The sequence below is a fragment of the Cherax quadricarinatus genome, chromosome 39 (genome assembly GCF_038502225.1).
Source record: "Cherax quadricarinatus isolate ZL_2023a chromosome 39, ASM3850222v1, whole genome shotgun sequence".
NCBI lineage: Eukaryota > Metazoa > Arthropoda > Malacostraca > Decapoda > Parastacidae > Cherax > Cherax quadricarinatus.
The window spans coordinates 23,956,970-23,977,120 of NC_091330.1; the positions used below are offsets into that span (position 1 = coordinate 23,956,970).

The 20,151-nt window shown below is 42.4% G+C and overlaps 1 long non-coding RNA gene across 1 annotated transcript in view; it reads right to left on the reverse strand.

The window, feature by feature from the left end:
• Positions 1–357: 357 nt before the first annotated feature.
• Positions 358–20,151, reverse strand: part of LOC138853779 (uncharacterized) — a 293,182-nt gene continuing 273,388 nt past the window's right edge. The window contains exon 3 of the long non-coding RNA XR_011392934.1: positions 358–1,312. This is a non-coding gene — a long non-coding RNA (uncharacterized lncRNA). The remainder of the gene's footprint in view (positions 1,313–20,151) is intronic.

Below are 20,151 nucleotides of genomic sequence, written 5' to 3' on the forward strand. Positions count from 1 at the left end.
ATACACTGATCAGAAAACTACATGACACTGGACAACAAGATCAGCAGCAGCAGCAGCCATAACAGTCCTGCACCACCATATTATCAGCGCACAACACCATAGTTAGCTTTGCTGAAGCCTGTACTCACTCCACGTCCTCAATGGCTATTATTTGAACCTCGGGCGGCCCAGGGGTGTCGCTTGCACTTAGTGAACCCCACGATTGCCACCACTGAAAACAAACAACAGCAATAAAACAACGCCAGGAACCTTCCATCAGAAAAAAAATCACCAACCCTTTATTTATGCTAGCAAAACACAACAAAAGCCTAATAATGATATGCTTAGAAAGACTGAGTAATAGTGTACTCACTGAATCCTTGTCATTCTTGCCACTGCCGCCGCCTCCCCCAGCGTCTCCTCCGCTCTGTACGCTGTTCATTTTGATTCACTCTTTTGATTATATTTTTTCAAATGTTTGATTTTCTTTACGCACTCCGAAGGCCACAATCATAAGGGGGTTTGGAAGCGTCTACTACCCCATATTCCTTTATCACAAACGCACACACTAAGCTACACAACTTAGTCCCGCAGACCTGCAAAGTCGAAGCAGGTATCAACTCGGCCTAGTTTAAGTATCGCGTGTTGAAGAAACATCAATTACGAGACAGTAAGAAAAATACTTCCCGCGCTTCACTTCTCATAGTATTTTACTGTCTTTGACACTGCTGCTGTACTTCCTGTGCATTAAGGAAGGGCGTACCAGTCAAGCATCACCCAGCTTTAACTAATAAGAGCACACTGTACAACACAGTGGTGGGGCTATGGTGATCACACTTCTCATGACCAACACTAGATGTAAATGAGGCTCAGGATGCTCGGTCATTACCCAGTGTTGCAGAGTGTTTCCCTGGGAGTTAAGATACTGTCCTGGGGTGTTAAAATTCTGCTCTGGGCTTTAGGATGCTGCACTGGGCGTTAGGATGCTGCCCTGGACGTTAGGATTCTGCCCTGGGCGTTAGGATGCTGCCCTGGGTATTAGGATGCTGCCCTGGATGTTAGGATGCTGCCCTGGGCGTTAGGATGCTGCCCTGGATGTTAGGATGCTGCCCTGGGCGTTAGGATGCTGCCCTGGGCGTTAGGATGCTGCCCTGGGCGTTAGGATGCTGCCCTGGATGTTAGGATGCTGCCCTGGATGTTAGGATGCTGCCCTGGGCGTTAGGATGCTGCCCTGGGCGTTAGGATGCTGCCCTGGATGTTAGGATGCTGCCCTGGGCGTTAGGATGCGCTGGGTGTTAGGCTGCTGCCCTGGGTCTCGTCACATCATACACATCTGCGGAGACGGGAACAAGAAAATATATGTTAGTACAAGGTTACAACTGATGATTTATAATATATACATGTCTCGTTTAACAACACCCAGGTTTTTTTCCTTACTAATTTTTCCGAAAATATGCATAATAAAATATTTACTTTTTCAAATAACGTATACTGATCAACGTAAGGTAAGGTGACCCTCAGGTGGAAATATATGTGTAACTCATAAATCAAGGAACGGGTGAGGCTTGAACCCATGGCAAATAAGTCCTCAAACTTCTAGGCCGGTGCGTTAACAGTGTCGTGGTTTGTAATCGTGTTATTACGATTTCGTGTATCATTCATAAACTGCCTTTCCAGAAGTGCAAGAACATCAATGTTTGACATCACTGTTCGACATCTCCATCCGTACTTCAGAAAGCAGGCTTCCAGCTAACAGGTTGTGATTCCTCATAAATGTTATGTTGCTTACACTCCAACAGCATGTCAAATCCTAAAGAAAACTCTTCACATGCTGATATCTAATACTCCAACACGGGATTATGGGATGCTCAGAGACTATGTTAGGTCATTTTTTATGATTATAGGGTTGACAAATTTTTCATTAAGGTTTGGATTTGAGAAATAGTGGAGGTACACTGCAGAGGCCAGTAGGCCTACTGCAGTGTATCTCCATTCTTATGTTATGTGTTCTATCTTACAAAATTGCTTTAGTACCCTCATTTATATCCTTCAAAAGACATCCCCAACATATTAAATCAACCTTAGATTGTACACCTAGGTTGGTCACACTATTCTGTTCCATCTATGATGACCAAACCATTTCGACAACTCCCCACTTACCTAAGGTCAGCGAGTTAGGTCAGTGCCTTCCCCGAATCAGTGTCTACAGGAGTCCACTTGTTGTCACCTCAGGTGGACTCCCTTCCCCACTTCTCTAAAGTCAGCGGTATTCATGCCATCCCCAGGTTCATGTATTCAGAAATCCATCCGTCTACCGCCAGATGTATCCCCAGGTTCATGTATTCAGAAATCCATCCGTCTACCGCCAGATGTCTTTATGAATCATAACTTTTGTAACCCCGCACCCTCTTCTAATTTTTTCACACAATATTCTGTGCAAAATATTCACACAATGCATTATTTCGCACATGATGTGTTCACTGCCTCCAGCAACACTCAAAGTCCACGTCTTAAACTCATAAAAGTCTTGACATCAGTTTTGACACGTTTCCAATTTTTCATCAAACTTTTTTTTCCCAAAAACTAATATACATTTCACATTTTTTCTTCTCATCTATTCTATTAGTTACCTCGCCTTTCAAATACTATCTTCCGACAAATCTACTCCAAAATGTCTAAATGCATTCGCTTATTCCATTCCTCATCAAACTATTCATTGCTTACTGGTTTTCTTACTTCCACCATCTTGTTTTTCCTATATATTAACTTTGACCTTCCTTCTATACGCCCCATTAAACTACTCACCAGTCATGGCAACTTCTCTCCCTAATCTCCCAGAAGTACATCATCATCAGTAAAGAGCAACTGCGACAGCTACGTCGAATCAGATCGATAAATCGTTATCGTTTAATACCTCATCTATCTCTACAACTCCTACATTCACTTCTTTTACAACTCAACAAATACATTTCGCATCTGCTTCCTTTCTTTTTTACGTACTGTAGCCTGAACTTCACTCTTAAATATCTTTACTGTTTTAACGAGTTTTTTATATACGAAACCTCTGGTACATGGTTTCCCTATCTACTGTCCTTTACCAGATTCACAAACGGTTACTTATTCTTATCTAAGTATTTATCAATTATTAAAATATTTAATGCAAATATATGAACCATATATTCCCCACCCTTCCTAAATTCTCCATGTTTCCCTGCATTTTTACTTTCTAATTTTTCCCTAGCTCTTTAGATAATTGTACCTTTACTCAGTATACTCGACAGACTTACTTCCCTTCAATTTTTACATTTACTTTTGACTTCTTTCTCATTTTATAAATAAACCAAGGATGTTTTCGGCCATTCTTTTGGAACTTTTGGTTCTTTCATACATACATTAGCAAATGCATGAAGCGTTCCAAACTATCGAGACCTGATAACATCATTACGTCTTTCATTCCCTCATTATATATACCCTTCCAGCATACCCACTGACTCACCCACTTTCTTCCAGAATGACTTCTGGCTCTTCCTTCTTTTTAACAGATCATATTAATCCTTCCTCCATTTCATCTTAAAATGTTCTCTCCATCTTTCCAATACGTTTATTCCCTCATTTCATACTTCACCGCATTCCTTCTTAAATGGTAAGTTCACTTGCTCCCCAAGTTTTCTCAACCTGTATATTTTTGACGATTAAGAAGTATGTGCAACACTATGGTATCTTTTTAGAAATCTTTCGCCTACACAGGCGGCCTCTTCAGTGGAATATAGAGATGACTAAAACGGGAGATAACCAAGGAGTGGAATGGTAAAAATTATGGATTACCAAAAACTGCACAATCCAGGGCAACATGGGTTCAGAGCAGGACGCTCCTGCCTCTCGCAACTACTGGATCACTATGGAAGAAAAACAGAATGCAGATATAATATACACAGACTTTGAAAAAGCCATTGGCAGGTGTGATCACGGCGGCGTAATAGCGCACAAAATACGTGCTAAAGGAATAATTGGCAAAATGGCGAGATGGATCTTCAACTTTCTAACCAATCGAACACAAAAAGTAGTGCTTAACAGGGTTAAATCGGAAGCTGCACAATACTCGCCCCCATCCTGTTCCTCATCCTCATATCAGAGATAGACAGAGATGTAATCCACAGCACCGTGTCATCCTTTGCAGACGATACTAGCATCTGTATGAGACTATCATCTATTGAGGGCAGAGTTAATCTCCAAGAAGATATAAGCCAAGTTTTCCAATGGGCAACGGAAAACAGTATGACGTTCACTGAAGACAAATTCAAACTACTCCGCTATGGAAAACTGGGGGAAATATTAACTAGGACTGAGTATACTACAAACTCTGATCATACAATAGAGCGGGAAAATAATGTGAGGGACCTGGGAGTGGTAATCTCTGAGGATCTCACTTTCAATAATCACAACAGTGCCTCTATCACATCTGCAAAGAAAATGATAGGATGGATAATGAGACCGTTCAAAACAAGAGATGCCAAGCCAATTATGATCCTTTTCAAATCACTTGTTCTCTCTAGGCTGGAATATTGCTGTACATTAGCATCTCCTTTCAAAGCAGGTGAAATTGCAGATCTAGAGAAGGCAGAGAACTTTTACTGCACATATTAGTTCTATCAAATACCTCAACTACTGGGAACGCTTGGAAGCACTTGACTTGTACTTTGCTGGAACGCCTGCAAGATGTATCATAATCTACACTTGGAAAATTCTAAAAGGAATGGTTCCGAATCTGCATACAGAAATCACTCCCTACAAAAGTAAAAGACTGGGCAGGCGGTGCAAAATATCCCAAAGAAAAGTAGAGACGTCATTGGTACACTAAGAGAAAACACCATATATGTCCGGGGCCCATGACTCCCACCAAGCATAAGGGGAATTACCAATAGGTTCCTGGCTGCCTTCAAGAGGGAGCTGGACAGATACAGTCACTGCCGGATCAGCCGGGCTGTGGTTCGTACGTTGGACTACGTGCGGCCAATAGTAACAGCCTGATTTATCAGGCCCTGATCCACTGGGAGGCCTGGTGGTGGACCGGGCCGCGGGCGCGTTGATCCCGGAATATCCTCCAGGTAGACTCCAGGTAGCAGGTAGTCCATCAGTCCTGGAGTGGAAGTTTTGTGGTGGTTCGGTCCCTCAGTTTTGAAAAGCGTCCAGCTTCATGGTCTCGAGACTGTGAGAGAGAGCCAAACATGCACAAACCTGTCGAACTCTGTACAACATGTTAATCATCTGTAGGGCCCACCAGGCCAGCAACTTTCCAAGTAAATTGGAATGGGTATGTTGGAGTCACATCTGTGAACTGTGGTTTGGCCACAACTAAGGTCTAGTGTGGCTGGGTTTGCAACCGTCATCTGTAACATGGTGTGATCACATCAGTGCCTGGGTGAGGTGGTGTGGTCACATGTGAGGCTACAGAGGACGTCACATCTTTGTCTGGGTGTGGCGATGGTCATGTGTGTGGCTGTGTGGCAGGGGTTATACTGTACATGTAACTGGGTGTGGCGAGCACAAACGTACGCACGCACAGGCACACGGACACGCGCACACACACACCTTATAAAGCATATCAAAAAAGAAATTGGAGAGAGTGCAGAGGTTTGCAACAAGACTAGTCCCATAGCTAAAGGGTATGTCCGATGATAAGAGGTTAAGGGAACTCAACCTGTTGACACTTGAGGACAGGATGACTAGGGCAGATATAATAACAACGTATAAAATACTGGGATTAGCTGGCAAGGTGAACAGGGACAGAATATTCCAGAGATGGGAAATAGGAACATGAGGACACAGCTGAAAGTTGAAAACTAAGATGAGTCATAGGGATGATAGTCAGTATTTCTTCAGCTTTAGAGTTGCCAGGAAGTGGAACAATCTCCAGAGTGGTCTAGGCGGGATCCATACATAGCCTTAAGGAGTACAACAAGGTAGCGACCAGCGAAGACGCGGGGCCAGGAGCTGTGAATCGACAACTGAAACCACATATAGGTAAGGAGAGGGAGAGAGAGAGGGAGAGAGAGAGGGAGAGAGAGAGGGAGAGAGAGAGGGAGAGGGAGAGAGAGAGAGAGAGAGAGAGAGAGAGAGAGAGAGAGAGAGAGAGAGAGAGAGAGAGAGAGAGAGAGAGAGAGAGAGAGAGAGAGAGTGAGTAAGTTTGAAATGGTCCATAGGCTGGCAAGCATTCTAGTCCCAGAGCTAAGACGCGTACCCTGTAAGGACCCACTGAATAAACTGAGGCAGAAGACCGAAGGAGAAAAAAAACTAGGAATGATATGATGAAGATCATGCTAACCTCATGGGAGGTTAGCATGATCTTATTCAGTGTCAGGATAATAGTAAAGTGGAAAGACTGTACGTGGAAGTGGTATAGACAGTATCTACAGACTCAGAGTACGCATAACAGGGATCAAGAGGCAAGAAAATTACAATGTTGGTCAGCCCAGAATGAAAACAAATCGTCGAGTACATGCACCGTGTTCTCATGCACCATCCAAAGAGATATATATATAATAAAGTTGGTAGAATTACCGACAATATGTAAAGTAAAAGGACACAAGTGCAACTAATGTGACATTTTATTGTGGCAACGTTTCGCTCCTGGAGAGCGAAACGTTGCCACAATAAAATGTCACATTAGTTGCACTTGTGTCCTTTTACTTCACAGATATATATAAGAAACATTTATGTCATGCAGGGCTAGAAGGGCTATATAATTATCGCAGCCTGATAGGTATCTTATTAAAATATGCAAGTTCATAACGAAAAGGGTATACCAAAGTTGTTAACGAAATTATTCAGTGCAGGAGTAATTAACCAATCGAGCTGCAAAAATTTCCAACGCTTACTTTTACCGGCGATTTTCACGGAATTTTCAGGGAAGATAAACTATATTACCACAACCATGTTTGACGGTGCTGTAATAAACTAAACATTATTTTTCATCGTGTAGACTAGTAACTGTGTAGAAGATGAAAGAATGATACTGAGACCAACTTAGGGGAAGCCATTATTAACTATTGCACGTTAACTAATAGTTGACACGATTGGCATATAACTAAAGACCGTCTCATCCGCTCCTATTCAAATTTTCAACTCATACGTACTCTAAGATAAAGTTTTATGCCCTCTGACTGGATCATTCCTGATTCTGGGTTCCGTGTGATAGACTGAGAAAGCCTCCTCTGAACATCTTCATACTGTCAACACTGGTGTATCCTACTTAAAAGAAGGTAGGATTGTTTTTAGAATGTTGAAGTACTAATATATTTTTTTAAATGGTGTGTCTTTTCCGTGAAATAACCTGATTATGACACCGTAAATATGTCATATAGATGTATAAATGTAAGCAAACTCACTTACTAATATAGTTAAGCTCGGAATTGTCGGATTCCGAGGATTAAATGATCGATGCACCTTGTCATCAGGTTTAAAAATGGTTTATGTTGCTTAGCTTAACGTCTGGGTTCATTTTAAGTCGTGAAGATGCCAGTTTCCTAATTTTTTGAAGTTGACAAAACTTAAAAATTGTTTTTATGACATAATTTATGAATTCGTCATCGGATCGGCTTCAAACTTTCAGGGATGCTGTATCTCATGTCGATGACGCTTTAGATTATTATTGCACTACCATGGATGGCAACTTTTAAAAAATATATTTATCCCTCGGCTGCCTTTTTGCGGGAGCGCAAAGAAGGGAAGCAAATAAAGTTTTTTTAATTTTCGCTCAGCCCTGACAAATAACACTTTCATGTGTTAGCTCAAGAATGTCTCTTCCAGTTGGCTTCAAATTTTCAGTTCTGGTGAACTACAGAGTCTTTTTCCTCTGACAGTCTTCATCCTGCAGTCTTCTTCCACTGACAGTCTTCATCCTGCAGTCTTCTTCCACTGACAGTCTTCATCCTGCAGTCTTCTTCCACTGACAGTCTTCATCCTGCAGTCTTCTTCCACTGACAGTCTTCATCCTGCAGTCTTCTTCCACTGACAGTCTTCATCCTGCAGTCTTCTTCCACTGACAGTCTTCATCCTCTGACAGTCTTCATCCTGCAGTCTTCTTCCACTGACAGTCTTCATCCTGCAGTCTTCTTCCACTGACAGTCTTCATCCTCTGACAGTCTTCATCCTGCAGTCTTCTTCCACTGACAGTCTTCATCCTGCAGTCTTCTTCCACTGACAGTCTTCATCCTGCAGTCTTCTTCCACTGACAGTCTTCATCCTGCAGTCTTCTTCCACTGACAGTCTTCATCCTGCAGTCTTCTTCCACTGACAGTCTCCATCCTGCAGTCTTCTTCCACTGACAGTCTTCATCCTGCAGTCTTCTTCCTCTGACAGTCATCATCCTGCAGTCTTCTTCCTCTGACAGTCTTCATCCTGCAGTCTTCTTCCTCTGACAGTCATCATCCTGCAGTCTTCTTCCTCTGACAGTCATCATCCTGCAGTCTTCTTTCTCTGACAGTCATCATCCTGCAGTCTTCTTCCTCTGACAGTCATCATCCTGCAGTCTTCTTCCTCTGACAGTCTTCATCCTGCAGTCTTCTTCCACTGACAGTCATCATCCTGCAGTCTTCTTCCACTGACAGTCTTCATCCTCTGACAGTCTTCATCCTGCAGTCTTCTTCCACTGACAGTCTTCATCCTGCAGTCTTCTTCCTCTGACAGTCTTCATCCTCTGACAGTCTTCATCCTGCAGTCTTCTTCCACTGACAGTCTTCATTCTGCAGTCTTCTTCCTCTGACAGTCTTCATCCTCTGACAGTCTTCATCCTGCAGTCTTCTTCCACTGACAGTCTTCATCCTGCAGTCTTCTTCCACTGACAGTCTTCATCCTGCAGTCTTCTTCCACTGACAGTCTTCATCCTGCAGTCTTCTTCCACTGACAGTCTTCATCCTGCAGTCTTCTTCCACTGACAGTCTTCATCCTGCAGTCTTCTTCCACTGACAGTCTTCATCCTGCAGTCTTCTTCCACTGACAGTCTTCATCCTGCAGTCTTCATCCTCTGACAGTCTTCTTCCTCTGACAGTCATCATCCTGCAGTCTTCTTCCACTGACAGTCTTCATCCTGCAGTCTTCTTCCACTGGCAGTCATCATCCTGCAGTCTTCTTCCGCTGACAGTCTTCATCCTGCAGTCTTCTTCCACTGACTGTCTTCATCCTGCAGTCTTCTTCCACTGGCAGTCATCATCCTGCAGTCTTCATCCTCTGACAGTCTTCATCCTCTGACAGTCTTCATCCTCTGACAGTCTTCATCCTCTGACAGTCTTCATCCTCTGACAGTCTTCATCCTCTGACAGTCTTCATCCTCTGACAGTCATCATCCTGCAGTCTTCTTCCTCTGACAGTCTTCATCCTGCAGTCTTCTTCCACTGACAGTCTTCATCCTGCAGTCTTCTTCCTCTGACAGTCTTCATCCTCTGACAGTCTTCATCCTCTGACAGTCTTCATCCTCTGACAGTCTTCATCCTCTGACAGTCTTCATCCTGCAGTCTTCTTCCTCTGACAGTCTTCATCCTGCAGTCATCGTCCTGCAGTCTTCTTCCTCTGACAGTCATCATCCTGCAGTCTTCTTCCTCTGACAGTCTTCATCCTGCAGTCTTCTTCCCCTGACAGTCTTCATCCTGCAGTCTTCTTCCACTGACAGTCTTCATCCTGCAGTCTTCTTCCTCTGACAGTCATCATCCTGCAGTCTTCTTCCTCTGACAGTCATCATCCTCTGACAGTCTTCATCCTCTGACAGTCTTCTTCCTCTGACAGCCTTCATCCTGCAGTCTTCTTCCTCTGACAGTCTTCATCCTGCAGTCATCGTCCTGCAGTCTTCTTCCACTGACAGTCATCATTCTGCAGTCTTCTTCCTCTGACAGTCTTCATCCTGCAGTCTTCTTCCTCTGACAGTTTTCATCCTGCAGTCTTCTTCCACTGACAGTCATCATCCTGCAGTCTTCTTCCTCTGACAGTCATCATCCTGCAGTCTTCTTCCTCTGACAGTCATCATCCTGCAGTCTTCTTCCTCTGACAGTCATCATCCTCTGACAGTCTTCTTCCTCTGACAGTCTTCTTCCTCTGACAGTCTTCTTCCTCTGACAGTCTTCATCCTCTGACAGTCTTCTTCCTCTGACAGTCTTCATCCTGAAGTCTTCTTTCGGTCCACTTACGGTCTTCTTATTTTTCCTTTTCTCCGTTATAGTATCTTCATCTTCCAGTCTCTCACCTTCCAGGTCCTCTGTGTCTAATCCTTGCCTAATCTTTCCCGTTCTTCTTTTACATCCAGCTTTCCTACCTTATCTTTCGTTTATCTTTCTTCTTTTCTACCTGCCTGTTTTTCGCTATCTTCTGGTCCATTCTTCGTAATCTTTCACTCTCTCTCTCTCTTCCTTCATCCTTCTTGGCTCCACATTTCTTCGCTTCATAATTGACTGTGTTTCCACACCCTTCGTACTTTCCAGTCTCCTACACTCCACTCTTTCTCCCTTCTCTCTCTCCACCCTTGCAAATTATTTAATTTCTTTCATTCCTTTCTTAACTTCCTTTCCCTCTCCTTGTACACCTTTTCATTACATCACTATACTACATAAACCTTCATTTTGTAGATGAATGGTTCAGAGAACTGACACGTTGATAAATTAGAAACGTGCAACTCTTGGGTATCCTTATTGAGGAAACGTTTCCTCGATAAGGATACCCAAGAGTTGCATGTGTTTAATTTATCAACCTTCCTTTTATCATCCCGTGTCTCAGCTTTTCCTTTTTTCTTTACATTTTTTCTCTTATTTTATCTGAAAGTAATGGAGTAGAAGAGAAAATAGAATACCAAGAATTGAAGTAGAGGAAAACACAGATAACCCGCACATAGAACGAAAATTATGACAACATTTCGGACCGACTAGTTAGTGGTCCAAGTCGGGCCGAAACGTCGTTTCTTCCTCCCATGTGCGGTTTAGTTGTTTACCTGGAGAGGGTTTCGGGGGATCAACTCCCCCGCGGTACGGTCTGAGATCAGGCCTTATGGTGGATCAGGGTCTGATCAACCAGGCTGTAACTGCTGGCCGCACGCAAGTTGACGTTGTGCATTATTCCACTCACTATTGTTCGCGACTTTTTATTCTCTAAAGGAGATAAAATGTAAGAGGCCGGTGAGGATTGGGACAAGGGGAGAGGTGGAAGGGAAGGGGAAAGAGGATGAGCGTGGCTGGCAACGACTTTGGTTCACCTCTCTAGTTTCCGTGACTTTGACGCATCTCAACCTTAGTGATACATTTATCAGGATGTGGACCCCACCCCACACGCCGGAGGACCCCTACCCCAGGACCCCACCACGCCGGAGGACCCCACCACTCCGGAGGATCACCCACCCTGGGGAACCCCCCACGCCCTTGGACCTCCCATCCCGGAGACCCCCACCACGGGGCCCAACCCGACCCCGGGGCCCCCCCAACGCCGGAGGACCCCCACCCCCGGGACCCCCACCCCGGCAGATAAGTCGACACTCTCCCTGAAGGCCCTTAAGATAAGATTTCGTTCGGATTTTTAACCCCGGGGGGTTAGCCACCCAGGATAACCCAAGAAAGTCAGTGCGTCATCGAGGACTGTCTAACTTATTTCCATTGGGGTCCTTAATCTTGTCCCCCAGGATGCGACCCACACCAGTCGACTAACACCCAGGTACCTATTTGCTGCTAGGTGAACAGGACAACAGGTGTAAGGAAACGTGTCGAAATGTTTCCACCCGCCGGGAATCGAACCCGGGCCCTCCGTGTGTGAAGCGGGAGCTTTAGCCACCAGGCCACCGGGCCACCTTCAAGTTCACTCTGTCGTTATGGTATTTATTTCAACACGTTAACCATAGGTGAAACGAACTTAGAGCTTCCCGCAGGCAAACAAGACTATTTTAAAACAAACGATCAACTAATAGGAGGTTTATAATAGGGAAATATTAAAATATTCAAATTACTGGGTCGGTTAAATTAAATTAGGTAAAAATCAGGCTAAATTAGGTTAAATTGATGGATCTAAACAGGAGTCTTCTGGCAGGGCTGCAGCTGCTCTTGTTGCCACCTCCTTAGTTAAGAACGATAATATATTTGTTGAGCTAGACATACGAATTAACAACTGGACGTCTACACTGCAAACTGAATTGTTTGAAAACCATACCACGGGTGGGGTTTGAACTCGCGGTCAGAGTCAAAACACCAGACCGACGCGTTAGCCACTGGGCCAGCTAGCTTCAATAAGATTGATCCAAGTAGGTATATTTCTACACCATATGAAGGTTAGCATAGGCATATACCTAGTTGGATGAATCTTATTGAAGCTAGCTGGCCCAGTGGCTAACGCGACGGTCTGGAGTTTTGAGACTCTCTGACCGCGGGTTCAAACCCCACCCGTGGTATGGTTGGTTTGCAATCGCGTCATTACGATTTTGGGAGTCGAATTGTTTGCAATCCTAATGGCGCTAAAGCTATGACAAAGCTTAACTCTCATCATCATTGTTGATTCTATGTCATCATTGAAGGCTCTTGACTCATATAATGACTCCAAGACTATGATCATTGGAGAAGCCAGGTATACTCAAAAATCCGGAAAAAGGAATTAATGTACAATTACTATGGAACCCATCACACATTTACTTACTCCTTCATGATCAAGTTGATATGTTAGCCAAGATGAGCACCCTGAAGGAGAATGTAGACTATAACTTTGGTATATCTGTGTCTAGCATTATAATAATAATAGGAGAGAAGTAAATATTGAAAATGAATGTTACACGAATGCTATTAGAAGCCTGAGTAGATCTATAACCCACTATAATATGAACGTTGATAAGTATGTTTATGGATCAACTTGCAATGTGAACAGACTGACTGATGTTGTAGTGGCCAGGCTTAGGCTTAGTTACAAGTGCTTCTGGCAGTTTGGGAGACATGATGATCAAGCCAAATGCAAATTATGTGGTCAGGCATATGGTCACTGTCTTGAATACCTGTTACAAGCAAATTTCCTAAATTTGCTTGTAACAGATAAGTGAACTGTTGATATGTAGATATAAATCCAAATGTACACCTGTTAATCCTTTTGGGGCTTAGTTCCTAGGCCTCTTATGTATCCATATGCTCTCGCGCTACCCTCCACAGGGTGGATATGAGGTGCACAATAAACTAGCCACTTCGGTAGCAAAATCTAAAATCTAAATTAGATTAGGTACTAGTTCAACCAAACAGGATAATGTACTCCTTAGAGGGCAAAACATTCTCGCATCAGGAGTGATACACGTTTTGAATTGAACGTCTCCTGATTTCCTTAGCCACTTCGTTGCCAGACGTATCACGGCCATTTGTTTTATTGGTGATTGAATATAAGCTTTTGTAAGTTTATTTAACCTGACCTAAGCCAAAATAACTTAGCCTGATTTAAATCAAAGAAAATAAAATTTGATAATATATTCAAGGCGATGAGTACGTTAGATAAGTACGGTGAGTACCTTAGTAACTTGACGCAGTTGTTACTGTTGTTCTCGATCAGCGAAACATGACACTGGATAAATTAGACAGTAATATATATATATATATATATATATATATATATATATATATATATATATATATATATATATATATATATATATATATATATATTATCGTGCCGAATACGTAAAATTGATCAATTAGCAAGAAATTTAAAATTAAGCCCTTTCTAAAATTTTCTCTTATACGTTTAAACATCCTGAATCCACCCTAATGTGAAATCATCTCAGTCAGTCAACAAGTGATAAATGCTGTGAGATCCAAATTACCAGGAGTATCAGTCATTGCTCCCACAAATAGCGTCTTGTTTGGAGCACCTGTGGGAAGCGATGCCATTGACATAATTCTCAGGAATAAATTGGAAGAGTTGAGGAGAATGGAACAACGAATAGGCAATCTTGACACCCAAGATGCCTTGTACCTTCTCACAAAGTGCTTGACAGTATATGACAGTATCCTGAGGCAGATTTTTACGAAAGTACTTAACTTTACTCTAGAAGACGGGCAGTGGAACCAAGCTACACTTCCAGTCAGACTCGGAGGCATTGGTGGCCGCAAGTCATCACAGATTGCGTTACCAGTTTTTATGTCCTCATGCGTTGCATCCAGAGAGCTTGTAGCAGCGATTCTCCCTGAACATCTTAGGGCAGAGGCGTCGCTAAGGTTGGTGTCACCCGGGGCAGCATCTTTGGTGTCACCCCCATGAAATTCAAGGGCGGGGGGATGGGGGAGTAAACTTTAGTTACGTCACTACTGCATGACCAGTGACTAATGTTTAGCAATGAGAACGTTTAAGGGCCATAAACCGAACAGGAGAATAATTCTCAACTTTATTAATGATAAATAATCGTAGTAATATTGAGGAAACGTAAACTCAAATACCACTTTGAGTACAGGCAACAGATCCTACATTTATTCATCTTCCAAAAAAAAAAAAAAAAAAAAAATAGGAAAATAAAGAAAAACATTGCAATATCAGATATACACTAGTTCTCATTTGACCTTGAGTACAGGTAACATCTCAGTAAATCTGATGTTACATTTCCTTGCCTTCAATCCTGCAAAATCATCTATCGCATCAAAATCAATTATTTTTTGTATATAGGCCTATTAGCACTCTGTAATCATATAATAGGCTATAAAGAAACGAAGGATTTTTCTCTTGTGCTGGTGCAGCACTGTTTTGTGCATTAGTGTCACCTTCTTTAGTGTTTCTATGGTGTCACCCCCTAAATGGTGTCACCAGAGGCGACCCGCCCCCGTTTACGCCACTGTCTTAGGGACAAGATTGGAGTCCAGGACCAAAAGTTCATTGACGGAGCCATGATCTGGGATAATCTAACGGGCTCTGAAACCAGACCTGCTCCCCCAAACAACTACAAACAGTCGCACTGGGATAGCCCGATAGTGGAGAAAATAGCCTCAACAATGCTTCAGTGTCAGGAAAGGATAGAGCCGCCTCCTGGCAGTGAGCCCCCCTCATGCAAGGGACTTTCTGTTGGCTGTTCCCAACTCCAGCCTTGGCACACGCCTCGACCCACAGACCATCCGCATCGGTGTTGCCCTTCGACTTGCCGCCCCTATTCTCGCCGAACACAGGTGTATTTGTGGCAGTGAAGCAGCAGACCGATTCGGTTACCATGGTCTTGTGTGCTGTAAATCCGAGGGAAAGATTGCAAGACATGAGGAGGTTAATAACATTATCAAGAGGAGCCTCACAATAGCCGGATGCCCACCAGTAAGGGAGCCACCCCAACTATACAGATCTGATGGCAGCCAGAAGCGTCCAGATGGTATCACACGTCAAGCCTGGACAGACGGTAAGCAGGTGGTGTGGGACTACACATGTGCATCTACCTTGGCTGATACCTATCTCCAATACACCAGGGAGGAAGGAGCGGCAGCCGCCAGTTCAGGGAGTCCCAAAAGTCTAGAAAATATGGAGAACTTGCCCATCATTATACGTGTTTCCATAGGCTCAGAGACCCTTGGCTCATGGGGAAAGAGTGGATCTAAGTTCCTTAAGGAGCTAGGCAAAAGACTCAACAGGGTAACTAGGGATCCCAGGCCAGCCAGTTTTCTGTTCCAGCAACTCAGCGCTGCTGTTCAGAGGGGTAATGAGATTTTAGCATTATAATCAGTGACAAACACGTAACAATATGTACTAGACATGTATCTCTCACGCCTCGTGTACTGTATATGCCATCTTTATGTCAACAATGTATCTCTTAAACCTTTTGTACCATATTACGTTTAAAGATATGTATTTTTAATTTATGTTAATGCAAAAATTAATAATTTTGTACCAAAACAACTTTAGAAAACTTAATTATTTTACATTTGTTTACAATAATTTAATAATAAACAGAGATAATGAAATATTTCTTTGGCTTAAACAGCAACGCTCTTCTTGCCGAATAAAGCAAGAAGAAAATTTGTGTATGCAAAAATTTAGCAAAAATCATTCTGAACCTAACGAAAAAAAATATTTCATTATGTTTGTTTATTAAACTATTGTAAACTTGTCAAAAATATATTTAGTTGGATTAGGCAAAATTAAATTGCGCTTGTTATAATAAGGTTCAGTAAGTTTTCTAAGGTTCTTTTGCTACAAAATTATTTTTTACATTAACATAAATGAAAAAAATATATATCTTGAAACGTATAAGAGAAAATTTCAGAAAGGACTTAATTTTAAATGAGTTCTTGCTAATTGACCAGTTTTACCTATTCTGCACGACATATATGCCTTTCCACTATTCCTGTCAGCACCCGCACAGCAAGACACTCATCAAAATATATTCAAAATAGTTGGTTAATGGAGTTTCAAACCTATCGAGTATACGAGGGTTAGGTTCACAAGTCCTGCAACTTAATTGGCACTTGTCAATTAAGTTGCAGGACAACGAGCCAAGACTCGACACCAGCAACAACAAACTGGTGAACACAAATTGGTTACTATGCGGAACCACAATTCAATTTTTTTAATCAGAGGAAAGTATTAAATCTATAGGGGTCATACAGTGTCTGGGAAGCAAGAGGATTTGTAGTTAATCCAAGGAAGGTGAGGATACATATTTTCCTGGATCAAGCGCAAGGTGTAACACAGACAGGCACAGAGACAGACAGACAGACACACACACACACACACACACACACACACACACACACACACACACACACACACACACACACACACTAACTTGACTGGGGTCACACAATAATATTCTCTTGTTATGCAAACCAAATTTTTTTGTTGGTAAAGTATAACATAGTTAACATATTCATGCAAATACAGGTGCATGAGAGCGCTGCTGCATGTAAATATCAATCTTCACAAGCGAGCTGCATATTTTATGACGATGTTTGTTTTTCAATAATTGGAGTGTGTTTTAGCAAGGATCTACAAAAAGGTTTTATTTAAGGCAATATATGTAGACAACAGTGAACAAGGTAGTTCTTTACTTAAATATGTATCAGTTTCATTTTATATATTTAACTGAGAAATTACAACATTTATCATCGTAAAGCTAATTAAACATGACTATTTCAGGATTCTGCTGAAGATGAGAAATTTGATAAAATAAAAAAAAAAGTTAAAAATCTAAATAATAATGCAACTTTATAACGAATTCACACACACACAAAAAAAAAGAATACGCCCACTGGCCGGTGTTCGAGTACCTGTGCAGGAACAAGGCAGGTGAAGGTTGTAATTCAACTTATCACTCCAATGGCGCAACAAAATGGTTCAAGGAGACAGAACAACTCAGTTCTGTCAAAGCACGTCTGTATACAACCATTAATATCAAAAACTCATTCAGGTACATGCACATACAAGTGCAAACTATATGCACTAATTGGCCACTTTATTATGTACATCCTTCTAGTACTGGGTAAGGCTCTCCTTTGCCCTCCAGAACAGCCAGAATTCTTCGCGACATGGATTCATCAAGGTGCTGGAAAGATTCCTTAGAGATTCTGTTCCATGTTGACATATCCTAAAGAAGTTGCTACAGATTTTTCGGCTGTACATTTATGTTGTGAATCTGCCGTTCTGCCACATCCCAAAGGTGTTTTACTGGATTCGGATCTGGTGACTGTGGAGGCCATTGGAGTACACTGAACTAATTGTCATGTTTGTGGAATGAGCCTGTGATGACATGCGCTTTGTGATATGGCGCATTATTCTATTGGAAGTAGCCATTAGAAGATGGGTGGACTGTGGCCAAACACGGATGCACATGGACAGCAAGACTAGCCAAGATGTTGTAAGCTAGACTAGCCAAGATGCTGTAAGCTACACTAGCCAAGATGCTGTAAGCTAGACTAAATCCGGAGCCCGAAGCAGCTCCTCCGCACGTTGTTGTAGATGATACACTGGTTTAATATACAACAGGGTAATGCATCATACACAGAAAATATTTTATACACTTCTGAGTAATAGTTGTATATCTGACGCATAACTGGCTTCGTGAAGAAAAATGCAGACAACAGGAATTGCCCTGAAATATTGCCTGGTCGGTGCGAGAGACAGGGCAGCTCCGTGGTGTTGTCCGGCCTCGGACAAGGAATTGGATTTTGGCATTTAATGCTTCCCTTCGAGGGAAGGGCTCTTAATGCTACCAATTATAGATACCTTTCCCTTCATTGTATAAAATCTGGCTGCCGGTCATTCCACAGGCAACGTATGGCCTTGTGAATTCAGCTATTCGTGAATAATAACGATAATAATAATAATAATAATAATAATAAATAATACGGAAAGAAATAAGATGAAGACGACGAATGAGACAATTGTGCAACATTTGGGTATCTTTGTTTTGGAAACGTTTCGCCAGCCAGTGGATTCTTCAGTCTAATGCAGAAAAAGATGAGCCTAGACTAGAGGTGTTCGGTCCATCAATTTTAACAAAGGTGCAGCATATCGGCAGAGACGGGGTTTATGTACTGTTGACAGATAAAGTGGAGCAGTGGTAGGCGGAGTTACGAGAGGAGAAACCCACTAGTGGAAGTAGGTCGAGCCAATAGGTTTGAAGAATACCTTGCATCAAGGTCCCACTCATAACTATTAGATACACCATCAAGAATGGAAGATGTTCTCTGTATCAAGATACTGTTGTGCTGCAGTGTCTGACAGTATTGTTTTCAACAATATCCAAATGTTGCAAAAGTGTCTGATTTATCAATTGTCGGTTTTCTAAATCATTTATTCAAAGAGGAGGAGGAGAAATAAATTATACCAGTGTTTTTTGAACCAGATGATCCACGTGACGGACCAGCACTCTATAAGAAAGATAACACCATCCTACACCAGAACCCTCATGATGTAACTATTTAAAATGTAAACCATTAGCACGAACACAAATAATTATCATATTTATTAATCTTGGCTTGCTAATTTTTAGTAACCTTACGAAGAACCTCTGCCACTATGGCTCTTCATGAGGGCCTCTTGGCACAATGGTTCTTCACAACGGGCTTTTGGCAATATGGTTCTTCACGAGGTGCTCTTGGCACTATGGTTCTTCACGAGGGGCTTTTGGCACTGAGTCTTCACAAGGGGCTCTTGGCACTATAGTTCTTCACGAGTGGCTCTTGGAGGGGCTGTTGGCACTATGGTTCTTCACGAGGGGCTCTTGGCACTATGGTTCCTCACGAGGAACTCTGGCCAGAGTGCCGCAAAGATAGGTAACAGAAAACTACTTGTAAATCATACATTCCATATCGCAGAGCCAGCATTCATTGCAACTATTCTCTCAAGAATAAAGCTCCTCATGAGCGAAAGGCTACGATAATAAAGTCTAGTCTATTGTGCAATCCCTATCCATACTGTGGAGGGGGGGGTAGCGATAGAGCATATGGATATACTAAAGGCCTAGATAGTAGGCTCCAAAAGGATTGTAAGAAGTACATCTGGATTTATATATACAGTTGGCTTATCTGTTGCCTGCAAATTTAGGAAATTTGCTTTAATATGTCTGGTATTTTATTTTCATTGGGATACTGAGACTTGAAGAAAAACTTTCTGGTTTCATGTAAAGGGCTTTATCATCATTAAGAAGCCTCTGGCTTCCTCAGCATGGGCTTACCGGTAGTAGGCATCATAAGTGTACATACCCATGCTTTATACCCATTCAATATTGTTGCATGGGTATGAAGCATGAGTTGTGCATGTTGCAGAGAGCTTGAGGCAGAATACAGTAGAGATGTGTTTGAGGACAATGTGTAGTATCACTAGGAAAAAATTTGGAGTTTGGAAATTAGGAGGTGGTGTGACGTTATTAAAAGCATTATTTAGAGGGCTGAGGATGGGTTACTGAGGTGATTTGGACACTTAGAAAGGATGTAGAAAAATAAGATTACAAGGAGGGAAGGAGGGGTAGGAGTCGTTTTAGCAGACGTTCTAAGGCAGGGGTAAAGCAGGTTTTGAGCAATAGGAACTTTGACATCAAACAGGCTTTTGGAAGTGGTGGCAAGCGGTTTTTATGATCTGACCTGCTGTTGGAGAGTGAGCAAGGCAACATTTACGAGGGGATTCAAGGAAACCTGTTAGTATGTCATGAGTTCTGGAGGTGGGAAGTAGAGTGCCTGCAAGCTTAAGGACAGGTGGGAATGTCGCGGTTTGGAG